Source organism: Chiloscyllium punctatum, chromosome 9 (assembly GCF_047496795.1).
Source record: "Chiloscyllium punctatum isolate Juve2018m chromosome 9, sChiPun1.3, whole genome shotgun sequence".
In the NCBI taxonomy this organism is placed as follows: domain Eukaryota; kingdom Metazoa; phylum Chordata; class Chondrichthyes; order Orectolobiformes; family Hemiscylliidae; genus Chiloscyllium; species Chiloscyllium punctatum.
This window is the reverse complement of record NC_092747.1, coordinates 39,220,183-39,239,379: the sequence shown is the minus strand read 5'-3', so window position 1 is coordinate 39,239,379 and position 19,197 is coordinate 39,220,183. Positions and strand designations below refer to the sequence as shown.

Here is a 19,197-nt window from a genome sequence, read left to right as displayed (position 1 = left end):
CCAGCCAGTGACTGCGGAATGATTTTACCATATGCGATTGTGCTAGCTTCTCCAGTAGTCACAGGTCACAACTACAATGAATATCTTTGTTCCTTGCTGGTGCCAGTTCTAAGTTGGAATTATTTGGGAATCTCTAAAGCAAATATGTTAAATGTATACAAAACATTATTGCTAAGGAGGGCATTACATTACAAATATATTTCAAAAATAGTGAAAGCTGCGAAGATTTAGAATTTATCTGATTTTCACACAATGAACAGTTTACTAAAATAATAGGTGCTGGATATTGTATACAGTATTATACTTGTCAATATTCATTTCATGTATACTTGTTTTATTTGGCATAATTTGGCCATCCAAAAGCTTTGTTAGGTCCTGGCTAAGTATCCTTCTGAATTAAGTTACCATCATATCGTCCTTATTTGAAGCAATGTTTAAAGCAAGCTGGTTTCCTCCAAATTGCTGTTTTTGATGACATAAATCATCGCACTTTTCTCATTAACTCAGAGGATCTCCAGAGCCTTGTTCTCCCTCAGAGTTGGATCATTCACCACATTATCATCTTATTTGTTCATCATTCAATCATAACCAGTTTTATGATGATTTGTCTTTGCATTCAATTTCTTTTCGATTGTAGGACTAAAGTACAGCCAGTTTCTACTCCTGCTTGCCTCTTTAATTGTAGTTTCTTTTCCTTCACTGGGATCTAGAGATTTGTATCTGGAAGTATAACTCTCTCCGCCACTTGACAATTTCTAATCTCCAGCCATTAAGGGAAATTAAGTGCTCTTTGCTTGGATCATGTGATTATATCTGAAGTGGGATGTATGTGTACCCCAGGCTTGACTTTCAAAATCAATTTCTATAGGTGAAGCCATTTTAGATTTATTCACTGCATTTTAATACGGTTACATCGAATCAGAGGATTATGTACTGAATTTTTGCATTACGGTCATTTTCCATCCAGGAAATTCAAGCACCTTTGTTCATTTTTGAGTTTCTTAATTTGATGCATACAGAAGAGATACCGTTTTTTTGGTGGTGATTCCACTTCTTAACAAAATAAGTGCGGTCACTGGATGCAGTGTTGCAATGACTCACTGAGTGAAGAGTGATTCATATGGATTCCGTATTTCTTTGATGCTTTAGCTAAATGCATTAAGTTTGTTTCTCTGTTGTTATGCTAGTATTGTCATATCCTTCTAGGTATTAAGAACTTAAATGACCTGATCAAGTGGTATATGTTTCAAGTGCTATCTTTTAATAGTTGCTACAGACTGCATACATTGAATCAGGCCCTTCGACCCAATAAGTCCACACCAGCCCTCTGAACAGTAACCCATCCAGACCTATTTCCCTACCCTGTTATCCTATATTTACCCCGACTTAACCTACACATCCCTGAACACTATGGGCAATTTAGCGTGGCCAATTCACCTGACCTGCACATCTTTGGACTGGGGCAGGAAATCAGAACACCCGGAGGAAACCCATGCAGACACTGGGAGAAGGTGCAAACTCCACACAGACACTGCACAAAGACACTTACAGCAGAGGTAAAGGTCACAAGACTACTGCAAGACAAAAACACTTAAATACAATTCTATTTCTCCAAATATTCCCCTTTCACATAACAAAATGCACTGCAATTTGGCAGCTATAATTAGTCAAATTATCCAATATACTTGATCAATTAACTGAATCATTAGTCAGTCTCATTTCAGTCAGTCTCTGCATGTGGATTGCATACATAACGTTTAAATTGTGCAAATTTACTAGGAGTATGTGTGTGCATTGTCATTTGCCATTTGTTTGATATCTGACCATCCCTCGGCTGATGTTCCTTATTTGGCATGTGTTGTTTGCATAGTAGGTGTGCTGTTGTCATGCTAACTTGGGCCAAATGGCCTGCTTCCATGCTGTAAACCTATATGACTCGATAACTGTTGTTTTTAATCCATTTCTGTTCAGGAGGACAGCAGACCTCTAGGATGGATGGTCAGTCCATATCCTATACAGGTGGTGAGATCGCTTTTTTTTCAGATCTGCTGCCCATTGTGAATTGATTTATTGATGCACAATAAATTCTCTCAGGCTCTTCAGTCAGTGCCTTTGAAACTCGTGAGAACACAGGCAGCACTTGGGAAAACACAGGGGCAAGCTCCCTTCCAAGTGATACACCATCTTCACTTGGTTTAATTAAGACAATATGTCTGGTCATTCATAGTCACCATATATAACAGGAGTGACAACTGATCAACACAGGTTCCAAGTCATCATTTGGGCTGAGTCTCGCTGAACTCTCCAGTGCACAGCTCTAGCATACTTAAAGTAAAATTTGGCTTTCTGTCATCTTGCTTGATTTATCACACATGTCTGTTGCTACTTCCTGCTTCAGTAGCTTTTCTTGACATTAGAAGAGTAGTTTAGGTGTGCCATGACCTTCACCTTTGTGCTATATGACTTTCAATGCTGTGTGTAGGTGTATTTCTCAGCCTAAGGATTGCCTGTATAGGTATGCACTAGACATATTCAATTCCATTATGATCCCTTTACTGATTCTCAGTGCCACTTCAGCCTTTCTATTTGACTAGGGATAATGGGGAAATTATGTCTGGTGTTGAATTTCCAAATCCTTTATGAAGTGGCTGAATTCTTCACTCATTGATTGAGAGCTGTTGCCACTCATCACAATGTTTGCAATACCAACTGGGGTGTGATTTCAGGCATTCTACAATCTCACTCATAGTTATTGACATCAGTTGCTCTAAATCCCAGTTGTCAGTACTGTGGTCAACAGTGACAAGAGTATAAATTCCTATGAGTATAAAGAGATCTACTGTGAGCGTGATATATTTCCAAGTCAGGATAGTGTATTTCTCGGAGGGGAGCTTGCCCATGAGTATTCCCGTATATCTACTGCTGTATCTTCATGGATTTCAAAGATGCTGTCTGAAGAGCCTTAGAGAATTTACTGTGCATCCAGTGATGGAGGGAGTGAATGTTAGTGGATGTGGTGCCAATTACGTGGGACACATTTTCCTGGATTATGGTGTCAAGCTTTTTGAATGCACTCATCCAGGCAAGTGAAGAGTATTCCATCACAGCCCTGACTCGTGCCTTGTAGGTGGTGGACAGGTTCTGGGGAGTCAAGATTTGAACTACTTGTTGCAAGAATCCTAGTCTTTGACTTGCTGTTGTAGCTACAATACCTAGATGGCTAGTGCAGCTCTTTTTCTGGACAGTACTGATAGTGGGAGATTCAGCCATGGTAATGCCATTGGAAGTTAAGGGACAATGGTTATATTCTGCCTTCTTGGGGATGGTTATTGCCTGGCACATTTATGGCATGAATGTTACTTGCCATTTGTCAGCCCAAACCTGTAAGTAACTGTCAGTGACTGAACAACTATAAGCCTGAATCCCATCTGTTCCACGGTTCTGAAGTGCGATCAGTTCTATTCAGGAACTTTGGACAGGAATCAGTGATTAAATAAATGAGCCTCGCAGAGGTCTTTGATGTGTTAATTTGCATTGAAGCAGGGGGAAGTAAGAAACTGCTTGAATGTGCAACACCAGCCTAGTGATGTCTATCTTTTTGTTTGGATGCCTGTGATATAACAGAAGAAGAAAAAAACAACACCCTCTCCAGAACTGACCCACTTGAAATCATTTTCTGTATGGAGCAGCAGAGCTTGAAGAAACCATAGGTGTGAGCTACTTCATCCAGCTTTAAACCTCACCAAGGTATTTAAGATAGCTCTTTATACATTGCTTCTTGTGACAGAGACATCAGTCACATTTTATAACAATATAGTTACAAAAGCCAATGTATATTTCAATTTGCCTCTAGTCTCTAAAAGCATTTGTAATTACGGCAGCCAGTCACTTCGTGTTTAAACATTTCTAGTGCCTCGACCAACTTGCAAGTCCATTAAAAAAAGATGTAAGGTTCACAATGTGGAATTAATCTCTGTCTTTTTGTTATTACATAGGCAGCACAGAAAATGTGCTCTGCCTGGTAATTTAGCTGACACTGCTGTGTAGAATAGCATGAAACACTGCTGAGAGGCTGCATGCCTTACCCACGTTTGTGTAGGATGAGCACCAGTTAGAACCAGCCTGCACTACTTAGAGAGAATGCGGCCTGGTTGCAGGTATTCTGAATGTGGCTCCAGGAGATGCTTTTACCAACAAGGTGGAAATGGCACATCTGGCCCAAGATTTTGCTCCAGGGTTCTCTGACACAACACTGATGACCTTCATGCAATGTAGTACAAGAGGAGAGGGCTTTAGACACTGAGAAGGCTGTTGGAGTAGATCACCATCATTGCTAATGTAAGCAGTCTAGCCCTGAAGATCTTAGTGAGAGATGTTTACTTACCTTACAGGAGTGGTCATGTCTTCAGTGAATCTATCATCACCAACAACATAACAACTACCCATACACATCAGTTATCCATCATCATCTTTGTGCACCCAACTGTTATACAGTGTCAGAAGGCCAATGCCTCAGCTTCCATTGCAGATCAAGCAGAAGTCACCCAACGAGTAACTAGATTGTTTTTGTTCTCTCATGGGACATGGTTAGCCAGCATTTATTCCCCATTCCTCGATGCCCTTAAGGTGGTGGTGAGCTGCTTTCTTCAACTGCTGCACATGTGTGCCAACAATGCCTTTAGGGAGGGAATTCCAGGATTTTGACCCAGTGACAGTAAAAGAATGGTGATATATTTTCAAGTTGGGATGGTGAGTGGTTTGGAGGGGAAATTGCAGGTGACGGTGTTCCCATTGTGTTTCAAGATGGAAGTGGTTGTGGGTTTGGAAGGTGTTTTTTAAGGATCTTTGAATTTCTGCAGTGCATCTTGTAGATAGTAGCAGCAGTGTGCACTAAGTGTCAGTGGTGGAAGGGATGGATGGTTGTGGGTGTAGCAACAATCAAGTGGGCGACATTGTCCTGGATGATGTCAAGCTTTTTGAATGTTGGTGCAGCTGCACCCATCCAGGCAAGTGAAGAGTATTCCATCATACTCCTGACTTATGCCTTGCAGATGATGGACAGGCTTTGGACAATCAGGAAATGAATTACTTACTACAGTATTCCTAGCCTCTGACCTGCTTTTTTAACCATTGTTTTATGTGGCAAGTCCAATTGAGTTTCTGGTCAATGGTAATTCCTGGAACAATGATAGTGAGGGATTCCGTAATGGTAACACCATTAAATCCAGGGCCAATGGTTAGATAGTCCCTGATTGAAGATAATCATTGTCTGACATTTGTGTGACATGTATGTTATTTGCCAGTTGTTAGCCGAAGCCTGGATATTGTCCAGATCTTGTTGTATTTGAATATGGACTGCTTCAGTACCTGACGAGCTGCAAATGTTGAACATTGTGCAATCGTCAGTGACTTTCCCCACCATCAAGTGGGGATGTTATTTGATGGAGCAGCTGGAGATGGTTGAGCCTAGGACACTACCCTGAGGAACTCCACTTTCTCCTTTTTGATCCGAGGAAAGATAAGAGACTCCCTTCTCTTGGCATAAAGAGCATTGGTCAGCTTGAAGGTGTTACAAACATCAGATTTGATGTACATATTCAAAGGCAAGAGGACAGGTGGGTGAGGTGGTTAAGAAGGCATATTTATTAATTGAGGAATTCATTACAAAAGCAAGGAGGATATGATGGAGCTGAATAACACATTAGGCCACAATTGGATTACTCAGTGCAGTTATAGTTGCCACTATAGGGAGAATGTACTTGTACTCAAGTGTGCAAAGGTAATGGACATTACAAAGAACCGCAGATGTTGGAAATCTGAAATAAAAGCACTGAACGCTCAATTAAATGCAGCAGGTCTGGCAGCATTTATAGAGATAGCAACAAATGTAATGTTTCAAGTCCAGTAATGAAGGGTCTGACGGAGGGTCACTTGACTTGAAACGGTTAATTCTGATTTTCTCTCAACAGATACTGCCTGACCTGCTGAATTTCTCCAGCAATCTTGTTTCACCAGGATGTTGCTGGGGCTGGAAAGACTCAGCTATGAAGATACACTAGATAGACTGAGATTGTTTCCCCTACAACAAAGAAGACTGAGGTGGTGGAATCTGATTGAGATGAACAAAATTAGGAGGGGCACAGATAGAGTAGATAGAGAGAAATATTTCAGTAGAGAGCTCAATAACCGTGAGATATAGATTTAAGGTGAAAGGCAGGAGTCTTAGTGGAGATTTATGAAAGAATTTTTCATCCAGATGATGGTAGGTATCTAGAACTCGCTTTCTCAAGGGTGGTAGAAGTGGGAACCATCACAACATTTAAGAAGCCTTTAGATGATCACATAAAATGCCCTAGAATACAAGACAACAGTTGAAGAGCTGGGACATGGGATTAGAGTAGATTGGTGCTTGATAACCAGTGTGGATGTGATGGTCCAAAGGACAATTTTGCATGCTGTAAAGCTCTATGACACCATATTGCTGGGTTCAGCCAGAAATAGAGTCATAGAGTTGTACAGCATAGAAACAGACCCTTTGGTCCAAGTGGTCCATGCTGATCAGTCCCATTTGTCAGCATTTGGCTCATATCCCTCTAAACCCTTTCTATTCATGAACCCATCCAGATGTCTTTTAAATGTTATAAGTGTACCAGTCTCCACCACTTCCTCCAGAAGCTCATTCCATACACGCACCAGCCTCTGTGTGAAAAAATAAACTCCTTAGGTCACTTTTTAAACCTCTTTTTTTCTCTCACCTTTAAACCTATACCCTTTAGTTTTGGGTTTCCCCCCCACCCCAGAGGAAAAGATCTTGTCTTTTTACCTTATCCATGTCCTTCATGATTTTATAAAGATTTCTAAAGTCACCCCTCAACCTCCAACACTCCAGGGAAAATAACCCCAGCCTATTCAGCGCCTCACTATAACTCAAACCCTCCAATCCTGGCAACTTCCTTGTAAATCCTTTCTGAACTCTATCAAGTTTCACAACATCCTTCCCAGAGTATGGAGACCAGAACTGCACAAGTATTCCAAAAATGGCTTACTCCCAACTCTAATACTCAACGCACTGACCAATAAAGCCAAGCATACCGAATGCCTTCTTCACTTTCCTGTCTATCTGGGACTCCACTTCCAAGGAACTATGAACCTGCATTCCAGGGTCTCTTTGTTTAGCAACACTTCCCAGGACCTTACTGTTCAGTGTGTAATTCTGCCCCGATTTGCCTTTCTAAAATGCAGCACCGCACATTTATCTAAATTAAATTCTATCTGCCAATCCTCAGCTCATTGGCCCATCTGATCAAGGTTGAGAGTGTGGTGCTGGAAGATTTTCCTGCTCCTCGGATGCTGCCTGACCTGTTGTGCTTTTCCAGCAACACACTCTCAACTCTAATCTCCAGCATCTGCAGTCCTCATTTTCGCCATCTGTTCAAGGTCTCATTGTACTCTGAGGTAACCTTCATTGTCCACTACACCACCAATTTTGGTGTCATCTGCAAACTTACTAACTATATCTCCTATGTTCACATCCAAATGATTTTATATAAATGACAATAAGCAGTAGACCCAGCACCGATCCTTGTGGCACACTTCTGCTCTCCAGGCCTCTAGTCTGAAAAGGAACCCTCCACTGCCACCCTTTGATTTCTACCTCCAAGCCAGTTCTGTATCCAAGTATCTGTATCTGATGGGCGGCGTGGTGGCACAGTGGCTAGCACTGCTGCCTCACAGCGCCTGAGACCCGGGTTCAATTCCTGCCTCAGGCAGACTGACTGTGTGGAGTTTGCACGTTCTCTCCGTGTCTGCGTGGGTTTCCTCCGGGTGCTCCGGTTTCCTCCCACAGTCCAAAGATGGGCAGGTCAGGTGAATTGGCCATGCTAAATTGCCCATAGTGTTAGGTTAGGGATAAATGTAGGGGTATGGGTGGGTTGCGCTTGGGCGGGTCGGTGTGGACTTGTTGGGCCGAAGGGCCTGTTTCCACACTCTAATGTAATCTAATCAGTAATCTAATCTAATCCAAGTGGTTAGTTCTCCCTGTATTCCTTGTGATCTAACCTTGCTAACCAGTTTACCTTGTCAAATACCTGAATGAAGTCCATATAGATCTCAATGATCCCAATATAAAACAACTCAGGGCCACTGTTCATAGTCAGTAATAGCACCATCCTTGCCTGGCTGTATAACTGTAGGTCTGCACGAAGGAGACAGCAGACATACATGAATATCTTTGGTAAATTAGAGTCAATGTACACACTGTTCCTAGCTCAGACTGAGATAAGCCAAATGCTCCTGGATAACGCTGGATAGGTAACAGCCCCTGTAGATAGCCCAGTTTCCTTGAATTTAAATCAACCTCCTCCTGTTCTCTCTGCAAGCAACATTGCCTGTTCAATGCTGGCTCTCCCTGCTCTCTTGTCATGCTGTAAATCAAAGAGGGGCTAACCATAGCCCCCATGACTAAGAAACAAGTGATCTCGGCAGAAATCTTGAAATGAGAACCCAATGCTTTCTGCACTTGCATTTATCTCCTTGTAGATTTGCAAGGAGTTCTGCAAACACTAAGCACTTCTGCAAGCTTTTAATGTGGAATATTGTCCTTTTAAAAGTTATTGAGCCATGGGACCATCTCTGGAGCCTGACCCTTCTCTGTTTGTCAAGGCATCAACCTGGAAACATTTCCCTGATGTGGCAAATTGAAAGGATGGCTGTGACCCTCCTGTCTATTTCTGAATAAAACTTTGCCCTTAATATCTATTCTGAGGCTACAGCCCCTATCAGAGGCTTAATCAGCCTTGGAAGGGTGGTGGCCCACTATCAGAAGAAAGCTTCTCACAAAATGATCTCTGTTATCAGGCTATCGGGAATTGTGAGGTTGCAATCTACACTTAATTTCACCACTGTGTGTAAATGGGCACTATGGAAGCCCACATTTTTTATGAATTGAAACTAGATTGTGGTGAGATTTATCTTTGTTTAACAACAAGACGTACAGATGTATGTATTTAATTACCTGTTAAGATAAGTGCTGTTTGCTGCTCAGCAACTTTTAGACTATATTGACAATGATGTACTAGGTGTGACATTTATCCTTGCTTCACTATCATTTTTATTGTCTTTGGTTAAATCTTTTGCATTACACAGTTGGAACATCACCTCTCACTGAAGCGTAGACTTTCAGTCTTAATTATGACCAAAGAGCCTGCAAAGTTAAATTTATTGACTGCAAGAGAATACGTGCAGCTTTTCTCAAGAGAAAAATATTTTGGTTTTAAAAGCATCTTTAACTAACTTAAAAGCCACTATCACATTTGATGTTTCTGTAGATAGTTTCGATCTTTCAATTGTCTCACTGTTCAAGATTGTGTTTTCTTCATTGTATATGCATGTGCAGATGGACTGGAGGATTGAATGGTAATGTTGTAGCTTTAATCAGTAAGCATTTATTGTGACACACCCCTCCAGCTTCGATCTCATGTCACAGAAAGTGGCAGTCCATCAGATAAAAAATGATCAACTACACCTGCCACTACTGAATAAAATAAATCTGTGGCAGCAACATCCTGCTGCTGAAGTTTCCAGCTGCAAAACTGTGCGATTGGCTTTACATTTGAGGAAAGTTCATACTCTGTATCTCCTTTATTGTGTAAAGTGTATTTACTTTGGAATAGAAGCTGAAAACAAGTATAAACTGATTTTGCGATGAGAAGTTAAAAGATGACAATGACGGAACCATCCATTCTGTCGTTTGTTAACATTTGTCATGTGTGTGGATAATCAATAAAATCTGAGGCATTTATAAGAGGACCTGATATGCTACAGTGTTTTAATGCATTTATTTTTTCTGCCCAGAAGCCATTTTAGAAGTGCAGATTATGCTTTATTAGATTTTAGTAAATTTAACAACTCTACTGAATGCCTCATAAATCTATTCAGTTTTTTTTGTATAATAACTAATAGAACTAGAAAAAAAACTCTTATATAAAGCGATATTGGTGACTGTATTTGCCAAGGGTGAAAGCATGTGTATTGTTTAATTTTCCTCCTCTCCGCTTGATGAGATCACTGCTTTAACTCGGTCGGATAATTCACTGTTAACATGCTGTCCTAAGCAGAGATTGTTGACAGTGTCTGCCACACACAGTTAGTGAGGATTCTTTAGAGTGGAGGTTGATCCTGGTCTCATGTGCCATGCACTTTTGAGTTGGCGTCACTGGCGAATGATCAGGGCAGGAGATCCTGAGTGATTTTTACCTTCTCCAAACTCCCGCAATGCTGAGACTTGTATCAGTTCTGTTGCTCACCTAGCTGAGATCCTCTAATGCTGTAGGTTAAACTTGCATCCTCTTGATCTAATTTAATTGGTGATCAATAGCACACCAAAGGGATACTGGGAAAGTTTTAATTATGTTTTCTACTGATGAAAATAGAAAATGCTGGATCTACCACAACTAACCTGTCAGAATCTGAAAAGCATGTCAGCTAATGGTGAGCACTGCTGCCTCACAATGCTACGGACCCAGGCTCCAATTCCAACGTTGGGTGATTGTCTGTGTGGACTATCTTTGCACTTTCTCCCCGTGTCTGTGTAGGTTTCTTCCAGGTGCTCCGGTTTCCTTCCACCGTCCAAAAATGAGCAGGTTAGGTGGATTGACCATGCTAACTTCCCTGTAGCGACCATGAATATTTAGGCTAGGTAGGTTAGCCGCAAGAAATAGAGTGACAGGGGTAGTGAGATGGGTATGATGCTCTTTGGATGGGTTGTATAAACCTAATGGGCCAAATGGCCTGCTTCCACACTGTAGGGATTCAATTGATTGTAGTGATTTTGGTCGAGCCTTAACCCAATAAATTGCGAAGTTCCTTAGGCAGTGGGGTAATGCTGTGGGTTGTAAACCAATGTAATAGGAACAGAGATTTTTGTCTGGAGAGTGGAGCACCAAGAGGAAGGATAGGTGGAAGTGACTCAAAGTAAAGGTGAGGGAGTGGAGGAGGTTAACTGTTGGGCTGGAGGCCTGAACATCAAAATTTGTCTGCTTTCCAGCCTGAGTTTCTTCTGGTTGCTTACAGCTGTACTTGGGGAACCTATTCTGAATGCTGCTGAATAGAGAAAAGAAATACTACCTGTCCTCCCTCATTGTTCAGTGTTGGAAGGACTCACTGGGTATCAAACAGGCCAGAGAATTCTGGTGGCTTTTATTCTTCCTGCTCTAGCGCACAAACTCGCTGCCCTTCCATCAGTAATTTCTGCAGGACAGACCAGAAATTAAACTTGTGTCTGATTTAGGATTTTTTGCTTCAGTGAAATCTGAGTGTAACTTGGCAGGGTCAGCTTTGCTCCTGCCTCATACTCTAGTTTCTGGTCAAGGCAGTTTAAATTCTCACCACCACACTGAAGACTACCTCTGCAGAGAATGAAAAGACACAGTGAGCAGACTTCAGGCCTTTGCTACTACAACACCTGGCTAGTGCCTCCTGCTGTTTACCAAAATTATTTTCCTTTTATGCGAGGAAAAGGTTATCTTGACAATATGTCAGACTGTTTGACTCATTTTATACCCTGTAACCCATTCTACGACATTCCCCTTAACAGCCCATGATGCTGGGCATAAAGCAATACTCCAAATTACAATGTTGCCAATGCTAAAGAGCTATAATATTTTCTCAATGTCTGAGTATTTTGATTGCTCACATTAGGATAGTCCTGTTATTACTTCCCCTGACCTTTGATAGAAACTTTTATAGACATGGTGAAACCCATGAGTAGTCAGTGAAATAGATCCCTGATCAATTTTCCAGTCTCCTCTTATTGCAGCCAATTTCATGTCTGCCTGGCTCAGTACAGTGTACAGGGTAGAATCCTCCCAGGCCCTGGCTAGTATGGGCTACCGTGAGAAACTTGGGGAAAATTGAATGAAACATTGAGCGAGTCCCTTCTTGGTGATAGGACCAAAACATCATATTTCCCAAACAAGTCTTGGACATTGAGATGAGATTCTCACTAGTGAGCAGTGGAAAGCCTACCAACAGGGATTATTGCTCATTATCAGCCTTATTAATAATTAATTACACCTCATTGATATGCAGCTTCCTATTCTTCCACCCACTGGATAGAAAGTAGCTGCTTGGGTGTGGGTATTTGCACTCCCTTTTTGATTTCCTTTAAAAACCTTCTCCTCTGATTTTGGTTGCACTTCAGTCCCATGCTCCTGATCTTCGGGCACCCGGTGTGGAGGAGAGTGAGTAGGTCAGAGGACCTCCTTGTGGGTCTGATCCTGGGCCTGGCCAAACTGTCCATTAACAGGTCCAGGCAGCGGGCCATGGAGGGGGTCGTTAGGGCCGACTGCCTGCCCCTCTTCCGCGGTTACGTTAGAGCCCGGGTGTCCCTGGAGAAGGAGCACGTGGTGGACACCAACACCCTCGAGATTTTCAGGGAAAGGTGGGCACTGCAGGGAGTGGAGTGCATTATTTCCCCTCCAACTCTATTTTGATTTAATCCTTGCCCTCCCCTTCACTGTTTGATCTCACAGCATTGCTCTTTGTGTGAAGGGCAGTGCTTGTCACAGGCCACTCGGGTGTTTCCTTTCTTCCTGGTGGTGGAAACGGAATAAAGATTTGTGCATCTTGTGTCTTTCACTGTGTCTCACACCTGCACACACACACCATGGGTGCTGGGGAAAAAATAAGCACTACCGCAGTTAGGCGGCAGTGTCGGGGAAGACCAGGAAGAAGAAAGAAAGAAAGAAAATATATAACCAGGAGATTTAGAGTCTCCTCAGTTTAGAGCACTGAAAAAAACAAAAGAAAAGAAAGATAGAAAGTAGATGCTGAGAATCCCAACATGAAGGTCCAAATGGTGATCAAGCTCGCTGCTTGCTCTCTGGATCTCTGTCTTTGACAACCAGCACTAAGATTGCAGAGCACGCCCCGTTGGCAGCAACTGCACATAGTCCACATCCACAGGCGCTAGTACCAGCCTCAACACACCCACATGGTTTATCTCAATCCACTACAGTACACCTCTGCGATTCAATACAACACTATGGAGTGTACCAGCACCTTTTATTACATTGCTACTGCCAGGACACTCAGTCAATGGGACAGGGACTCAGCTCACAGACTGGGTCTGCAAGCATCTCAAGATTGCTCATTTGCTCTCTTTATGCACACTCACTTTGCATTTACTGGGATGCTCCCCTTGGATAGCCTTGCCTTACCATGCTTCTATCTTACCTTGCTGTTCAGCACAGACAGAAAGCCAGGCAGCTTGCCATGGTTATCAGCAACTTTCAGTCAAGGGGTCAGACATGTTGCTATATGGCACTGTGCTACATTGATTTCACATGTACCTAATGTGGCAGCAGCTTACATGGCAAACCCACAAAGTACTTGAAGCAAATGGCAATGATTGAAGGTGTAAGGGAAGTAGCCATTAGTCAAGGCCAAGGGGACTACTGCTGTCAGGAGATCCTGGGACAGTCATTCAAGTACTTCACCCGACATCAGAGCAAGGGTGTGGACATGGTCAGTATGGAGATATGGCTAGGCCTTGGGCATGGTCAGTTGGCAAAGGGAGAGATTGATTGATTGAAATGGAAGTGAACGTTAGTTCTGGTACAGTGTGGAGAAAGGTAGTGAGGTAATTAATGTAGAGTCCATGTGGGGTTTAGTGAATGCAGGCGAAATTGATGGGTGGGAGAAAGTGAGGAAAGATATATGCAATACTGAGAATGGTAGAGCATGAACCTTGGTGGGAAGTGTATGCAGAAGCAGAGATAGAGTGAGTGTGAGAGATGGTGCCACTTATCCTGGTGGAGTGGAGATGATTAATGATGTCCTGGCAGGATTGCTGTGGATTCCTCAAGATCATGGGCACTGCACTGACTCAGGTGGTAAGATGATGGGGTCTGGTGTCATGGTGTCCTCTGCCAGCAGGAAGAGGACAGCCCTCTTTTGAAGCCCCTCATTCACCAGGAACTCCAGGTCATAACCTGTAAGTGGTGCATGAATTTCCCTTTTACCTGCCAAGTCCAGGGCAAGTCTCACCAACCATGCAAGGTAGGCTCTGAACTGTAGAGCTTGACCTAACACTATTTGGCCTTTTAAGATAAACATAAAAGGTAAAGAGTTTAGAAGACTGGGAGGCAGGTGATCTCATAGAACCCTCTAACAATCTGACAGGATTATACAGGATAAATGTAGTAAGGGTGATCCTGATGACTGGGGAGTCCTGAACTTACAGTCCAAAGATACAGAGTAAGCCATTTAGGACCAAGATGAAAAGAAATTTCTTCACCCAGAGAATGGTGAGCCTGTGGAATACTCTGCCACAAAACGTAGTTGAAGCCAAAGCATTGAATGTTTTGAAGAAGTTAGATATAATTCCTAGGATGAAAAGAAACAAATCCTAAGGGGAGAAAGCAGGAAGCGGGTGCTGAATTGGATGATCAGCCATGATCATTTTGAATGGCAGAGCAGGATTGAAGAGCCAAATGACCTTCTTTTGTTCCTAATTTCCATGTTTCTATGGTATTGGAACCAGGAATCTTGGGATATCCTAGTAGTGGTGAGTACTTGTGTGTATGGTGAGTGGAAGAATTAGGTTACCATAACGAGAGAGGTTCCACAGGAACACGGTACCTGGTTAATGAGGTGAGTCGGGGATGGTAATGTGTGAAAAGTGCTCGGCCTGATGGAGTGAAACCCTCCATGAAACCTGATGAAATTGACACTTAGCCAATTTCTGGTAAGGGCTTCTGCCATCTGTATCTCATTTTCCTTTAGGTCATTGGGATCTTCATGTTATTCTGCACAATAATAAATAACTAGAGGTCAGGGTCATCACTGTCACATTGAAATTCCTAATCTGATTGTGCTTTGTGTGCTGAGGTCAGAACCTGCACTGATTCATAACGTTTTATCTCACTGTTTGATATTTATAATGGATTGCGTTAGGCATTGAGGTGAACAGTGATGATACTGAAAGAGAAAAATAATAATGGGAGAAATGTACTTTACTATTTGCTGCTGGACATTTGATCCAGGATTAAATTTTGTTCAGTAAGGCAGCTCATATTCATTGTGCTTATATGGCCGTATGCACTGGCAAGTGGTCATTAATATGACTTGGCTCACAGTGCCAATGTTATTTTGTTTCTTCAGCAGCTCACAGGCATCAGTCATGATTATGTCCTCTGTAATGATGTGTCAATTTTCTTATGTTACTGGCTTATAAAAAGTTGAGTAGTAAAAGGATCCTTAGTGGGAAAAGCTTTAGAGTAGCTTTATATTGCATCCTCCGCAAAACATTTAAAAGTATATTTGTTACAACTTAATCTGGAGGCGAGGTCCTGAACGAATGGCCGTTTTTACTGCTAACATTAAATGTAGCTGTGTTTGTCTTTGGTTCTTCTGAGGCTTTCGCATCAAATTTAGAATGTAAACTCTTTGATGATGATCTGGGAGTCTCCAGGAATTAAAAATTAATCAGCTGGACACTGCAGCAAACCACTGTGAGAAAAATCGCAATAAAATGCACATCTTCTTTGGAATCCTTTTCATTAACAATGATGTGTGAATAGGTAGGATGAGGAAATCTTACATCAAATATGTGAAAGAACATTTCAAACCAGACTGTAATTTCCCAATGCAATGAACAATAAAATGCACATTGTGCTTTCATTTCCGATGCATTGATAGCACAGCACTGTACAGAAATGATCTTCCATGTGAACGTTTCCAGCAATAATGAAATCTTACTGATTATGCATTTATATCTGCAAATACTTCACTATACATCAAGACATCAGGAGAAGTTTGATGGAATAGCTCAAGTTAATAAATACTGAATGTCTTAAGAGTAGACAGTAGGTATTAAATGAGTTATTTTCAGGTTCTCAAGCTCTAAACATCCCAGGGTTCAGTGCTGTGGCCTCATCTATTTATAAGTTGTATAAGGTGAAGGGACCAAATATATAGTTGCTAGATTTGCTGATGATGTGAAAACAGGGAAAAAGGTATGTCGTGAAGAAGATGTAAGATATGCAATTTTCCCAAGCATTGATTAACTTTTGCCTTTCGTGAGAAAGTTGGAAAAATCGCGTGAGAGCAGCAGTGAGGCACTTTTTGACATTGAGAGCAAAAGGCCTGACCAAGTGTTGAACAGTGAGAAAAGCTTCTTGCTAGTGAAGATGACAGGCTATTTGCATACATTAACATGTACTATCATCTCATTATTAGTTAATCTTGTCTTATTCAAATCCATATTTGCATTTTCCCACTTGCCAGATAGAGTCATATAGAGGTGTATAGCACAGAAACAGAACCTTTCGTTCAACTCGCCCATGCTGACCAGATATTAAAAATTAATTAAGCCCCATTTGCCAGCACTTTGCCCATATCCCTCTAAACCCTTCCTATTTATATACCCATCCATATGTCTTTTAACTGTTGTAATTGTACTAACCTCCACGACTTTCTCTGGCAGCTCATTCCATACACTTACCACCCTCTGTGTGAAAAAGTTGCCCCTTAGGTCCCTTTTAAATCTTTCCCCTCTCACTCTAAACTTACGTCTTCTAGTTTTGGACTCATCATCCCAGGAAGACAGTGACAATTTCGATGTGAAAGTCAGAGTGGTAAGGGGGATTTATCAGGAGCCACTGTGACAGGACGGAATGTGGGACACTGGGACAGCGTGCTGAAATGCAGTGGGGATAACGTTTGAAAAGGTTGATAGTGGTGGTGCAACTCAACATAGAAGGAGGGGAGACAATAGAGCAAGGGAAGGGAAGGAAAGGAGCAATGTGTGAAGAGGGTCATCAACAGTCAGCACCACCTTGGCTTTGGTAGGGGGATAGTGCTATGCTCTGTCTGATATGGTGACCCAATATGCTGGGACTGAGGGATGAAGTGTTGACACTAACAGATTGGGAAAGTCCTCACGGCCTCGCAATCCATATTCCTCTATTGCCTGCTGATTCATGTTTCTTTCAAGATGCCTCTTAAAGGTTGCTGTTGTATCTGCTTCTACCACCTCCTCTGGCAACACATTCCAGGTATTTACTAACCTCTGTGTAAAAGAAAAACTTGCCTCTCGCATTTCATTTTAAACTTTCCCCTTATACTTTAAACCAATGTCCCCTCGTAATTGACATTTCTAACCTGGGAAAAAGATTCTCTGACTGCCTAACCTATCCATACCCCTCGTAATTTTGTAAACCTTTTTTCTGGTTGCTTCTCAGCCTTGGATATTCAAATGAAAACAAACAAAGTTTGTCCAATCTCTCTCCATAGCCAAAACCCTCCAATCCAAACAATATCCTGGTAAACCATTTCTGTCCTCTTTCTAAAGCCTCCATGTCCTTCTGGTAGCCTGGCAACCAGAACTGTACACAGTATTCCAGTTGTGACCTCAGTAAAGTTCTGTACAGCTGCAAAATGACTTGCCAATTTTGATATTGTCTGCCCTGAAGGCATGCATGCTATATGCCTTCTTGATTGCCTTATCCACTTGTGTTGCTATTTTCAGGAACTGCGACCTGTATGCCTGCATCCCTCTATGTTGATGCTACTGAGGGTTCTGCCATTTTCTGTATACTTGTCTCTTGCATTAGATGTTCCAAAATGCAGCAACTCACTTTTGTCCAGATTAAATTCTATCTGCCATTTCTTTGCCAAGTCTCCAGCCTATCTATATCCTTCTGCATCCTCTGGCAATCTTCCTCACTATCTGTAACTTCCCCAGTCTTTGTGTCATCTGCAAACTTACCAATCAGGCCACCTACATTCTCCTCCAAATCATTTACAATCATTCCTCCATATTCATCAAGGTTCCCTTCCTGAGAACCCCCACAAGCTCGTTTAAAAATCACAGATACCCGAAATTTGCCTGCGGATGTTGGATTATGTTGTTACTTATCTTTTGGCATGGATAGGCGAATTTGTGAGTCATGATCTCGTGGATACAGAGGATTTACTGTATGTGTATTACAAACAACAGAGGTCCCAGCACCGATCCCTGTGGAACACCACTGGTCACAGACTCCAGTCAGAAAAGCACCTTCCTACTGTTACTCTCTGTCTTCTATGACCAAGCCAGTTCTGCGTGCATCTTACCAGTTCGCCACAGATCCCATGTAGCCTCACCTTCTATATTAGCTTGCCATGAGCAACCTTAACAAAGGCCTTGCTAAAGTCCACGTAGATAACATTCACCACCTGCCCTCATCAATCAGATTTCTCACCTCCTCCTCAAAAAAAACGCAATAACTTTGTGAGATACCATCTTCCCCACGCAAAGCTGTGCTGTCTATCATTAATAAGTCAATATTTTTCCAAATATAAATAAATCCTGTCCCTAAAAACTTTCTCCAATAATTTCCTTAACACTGACCTAAGGCTCACCAGCATGTAATTTACTGGATTATCCCTGTTGCCCTTCTTAGACAAAGGAAGAATGTTGGCTGTTCTCCAGTCCTCTGGGATCTCTCCTGTCACAAAAGAGGATGAAAAGATTTTGTATAAGGCACCTGCAATTTCCTCCCTTGCCTCTCTCAGCCTTTTGGGATATATCCCATCAGGACCTGGGAACCTGCCTACCTTAATGCTTTTAAAACACCCAACATCACCTCTGTTTTTATATCAACATGCCCTAGAATATTAATTTACCCTTCCCGAGACTCACCGTCAACAATATCCTTCACCTTTGTGAATACTGATGGGAAGCATTCATTAAGGACCTCGCCCACTTACTCTGGCTCCATGCATAAATTCCCTCCTTTGTCCTTGAGTGGACCTACCCTTTCACTAGCTACCATCTTGCTCCTTTTATACCTATAAAAATACCTTGGGATTTTCCTTAGTTCTGCTTGCAAGGATATTTCATGGCCTCTGTTAGCCCTTCTATCTCCTTGTTTAAGTTCTTTAAGATGAAGAGAAATCTTTTTTTCCTAGAGGGCCTTTGGAATCCTCTTCCCCAGAGAACGATTGGGGCAGAGCCACTTAATAGTTTTAAGGCAGAGGTAAATGGATTATTGACTAACAATGGAGCTGTTGGTTGGCTTGAATGTGGAGTTGAGGCCACAGTCAGCTCACCCCGTAGTGCAATGAACCATGGAGCAGACATGCAGAGCTGATTAGCCTTCCCCTGCTTCTAATGTATAGGTTTGTATGTATCATGATCTGTTATACAGTTGT

At 42.1% G+C, this 19,197-nt stretch overlaps 1 protein-coding gene across 5 annotated transcripts in view; it reads left to right on the top strand.

Moving 5' to 3' along the window:
* LOC140481308 (microtubule-associated tumor suppressor candidate 2-like) overlaps positions 1-19,197 on the top strand; it is a 452,512-nt gene that overhangs the window by 28,822 nt on the left and 404,493 nt on the right. The window contains exon 4 of one of the 5 annotated variants that reach the window (XM_072577283.1): positions 3,625-3,747. The exons of the other annotated variants lie outside the window; for them this stretch is intronic. The gene's annotated coding sequence lies outside the window, so the exon portion shown is untranslated. The remainder of the gene's footprint in view (positions 1-3,624; positions 3,748-19,197) is intronic. 5 annotated transcript variants of the gene reach the window in all.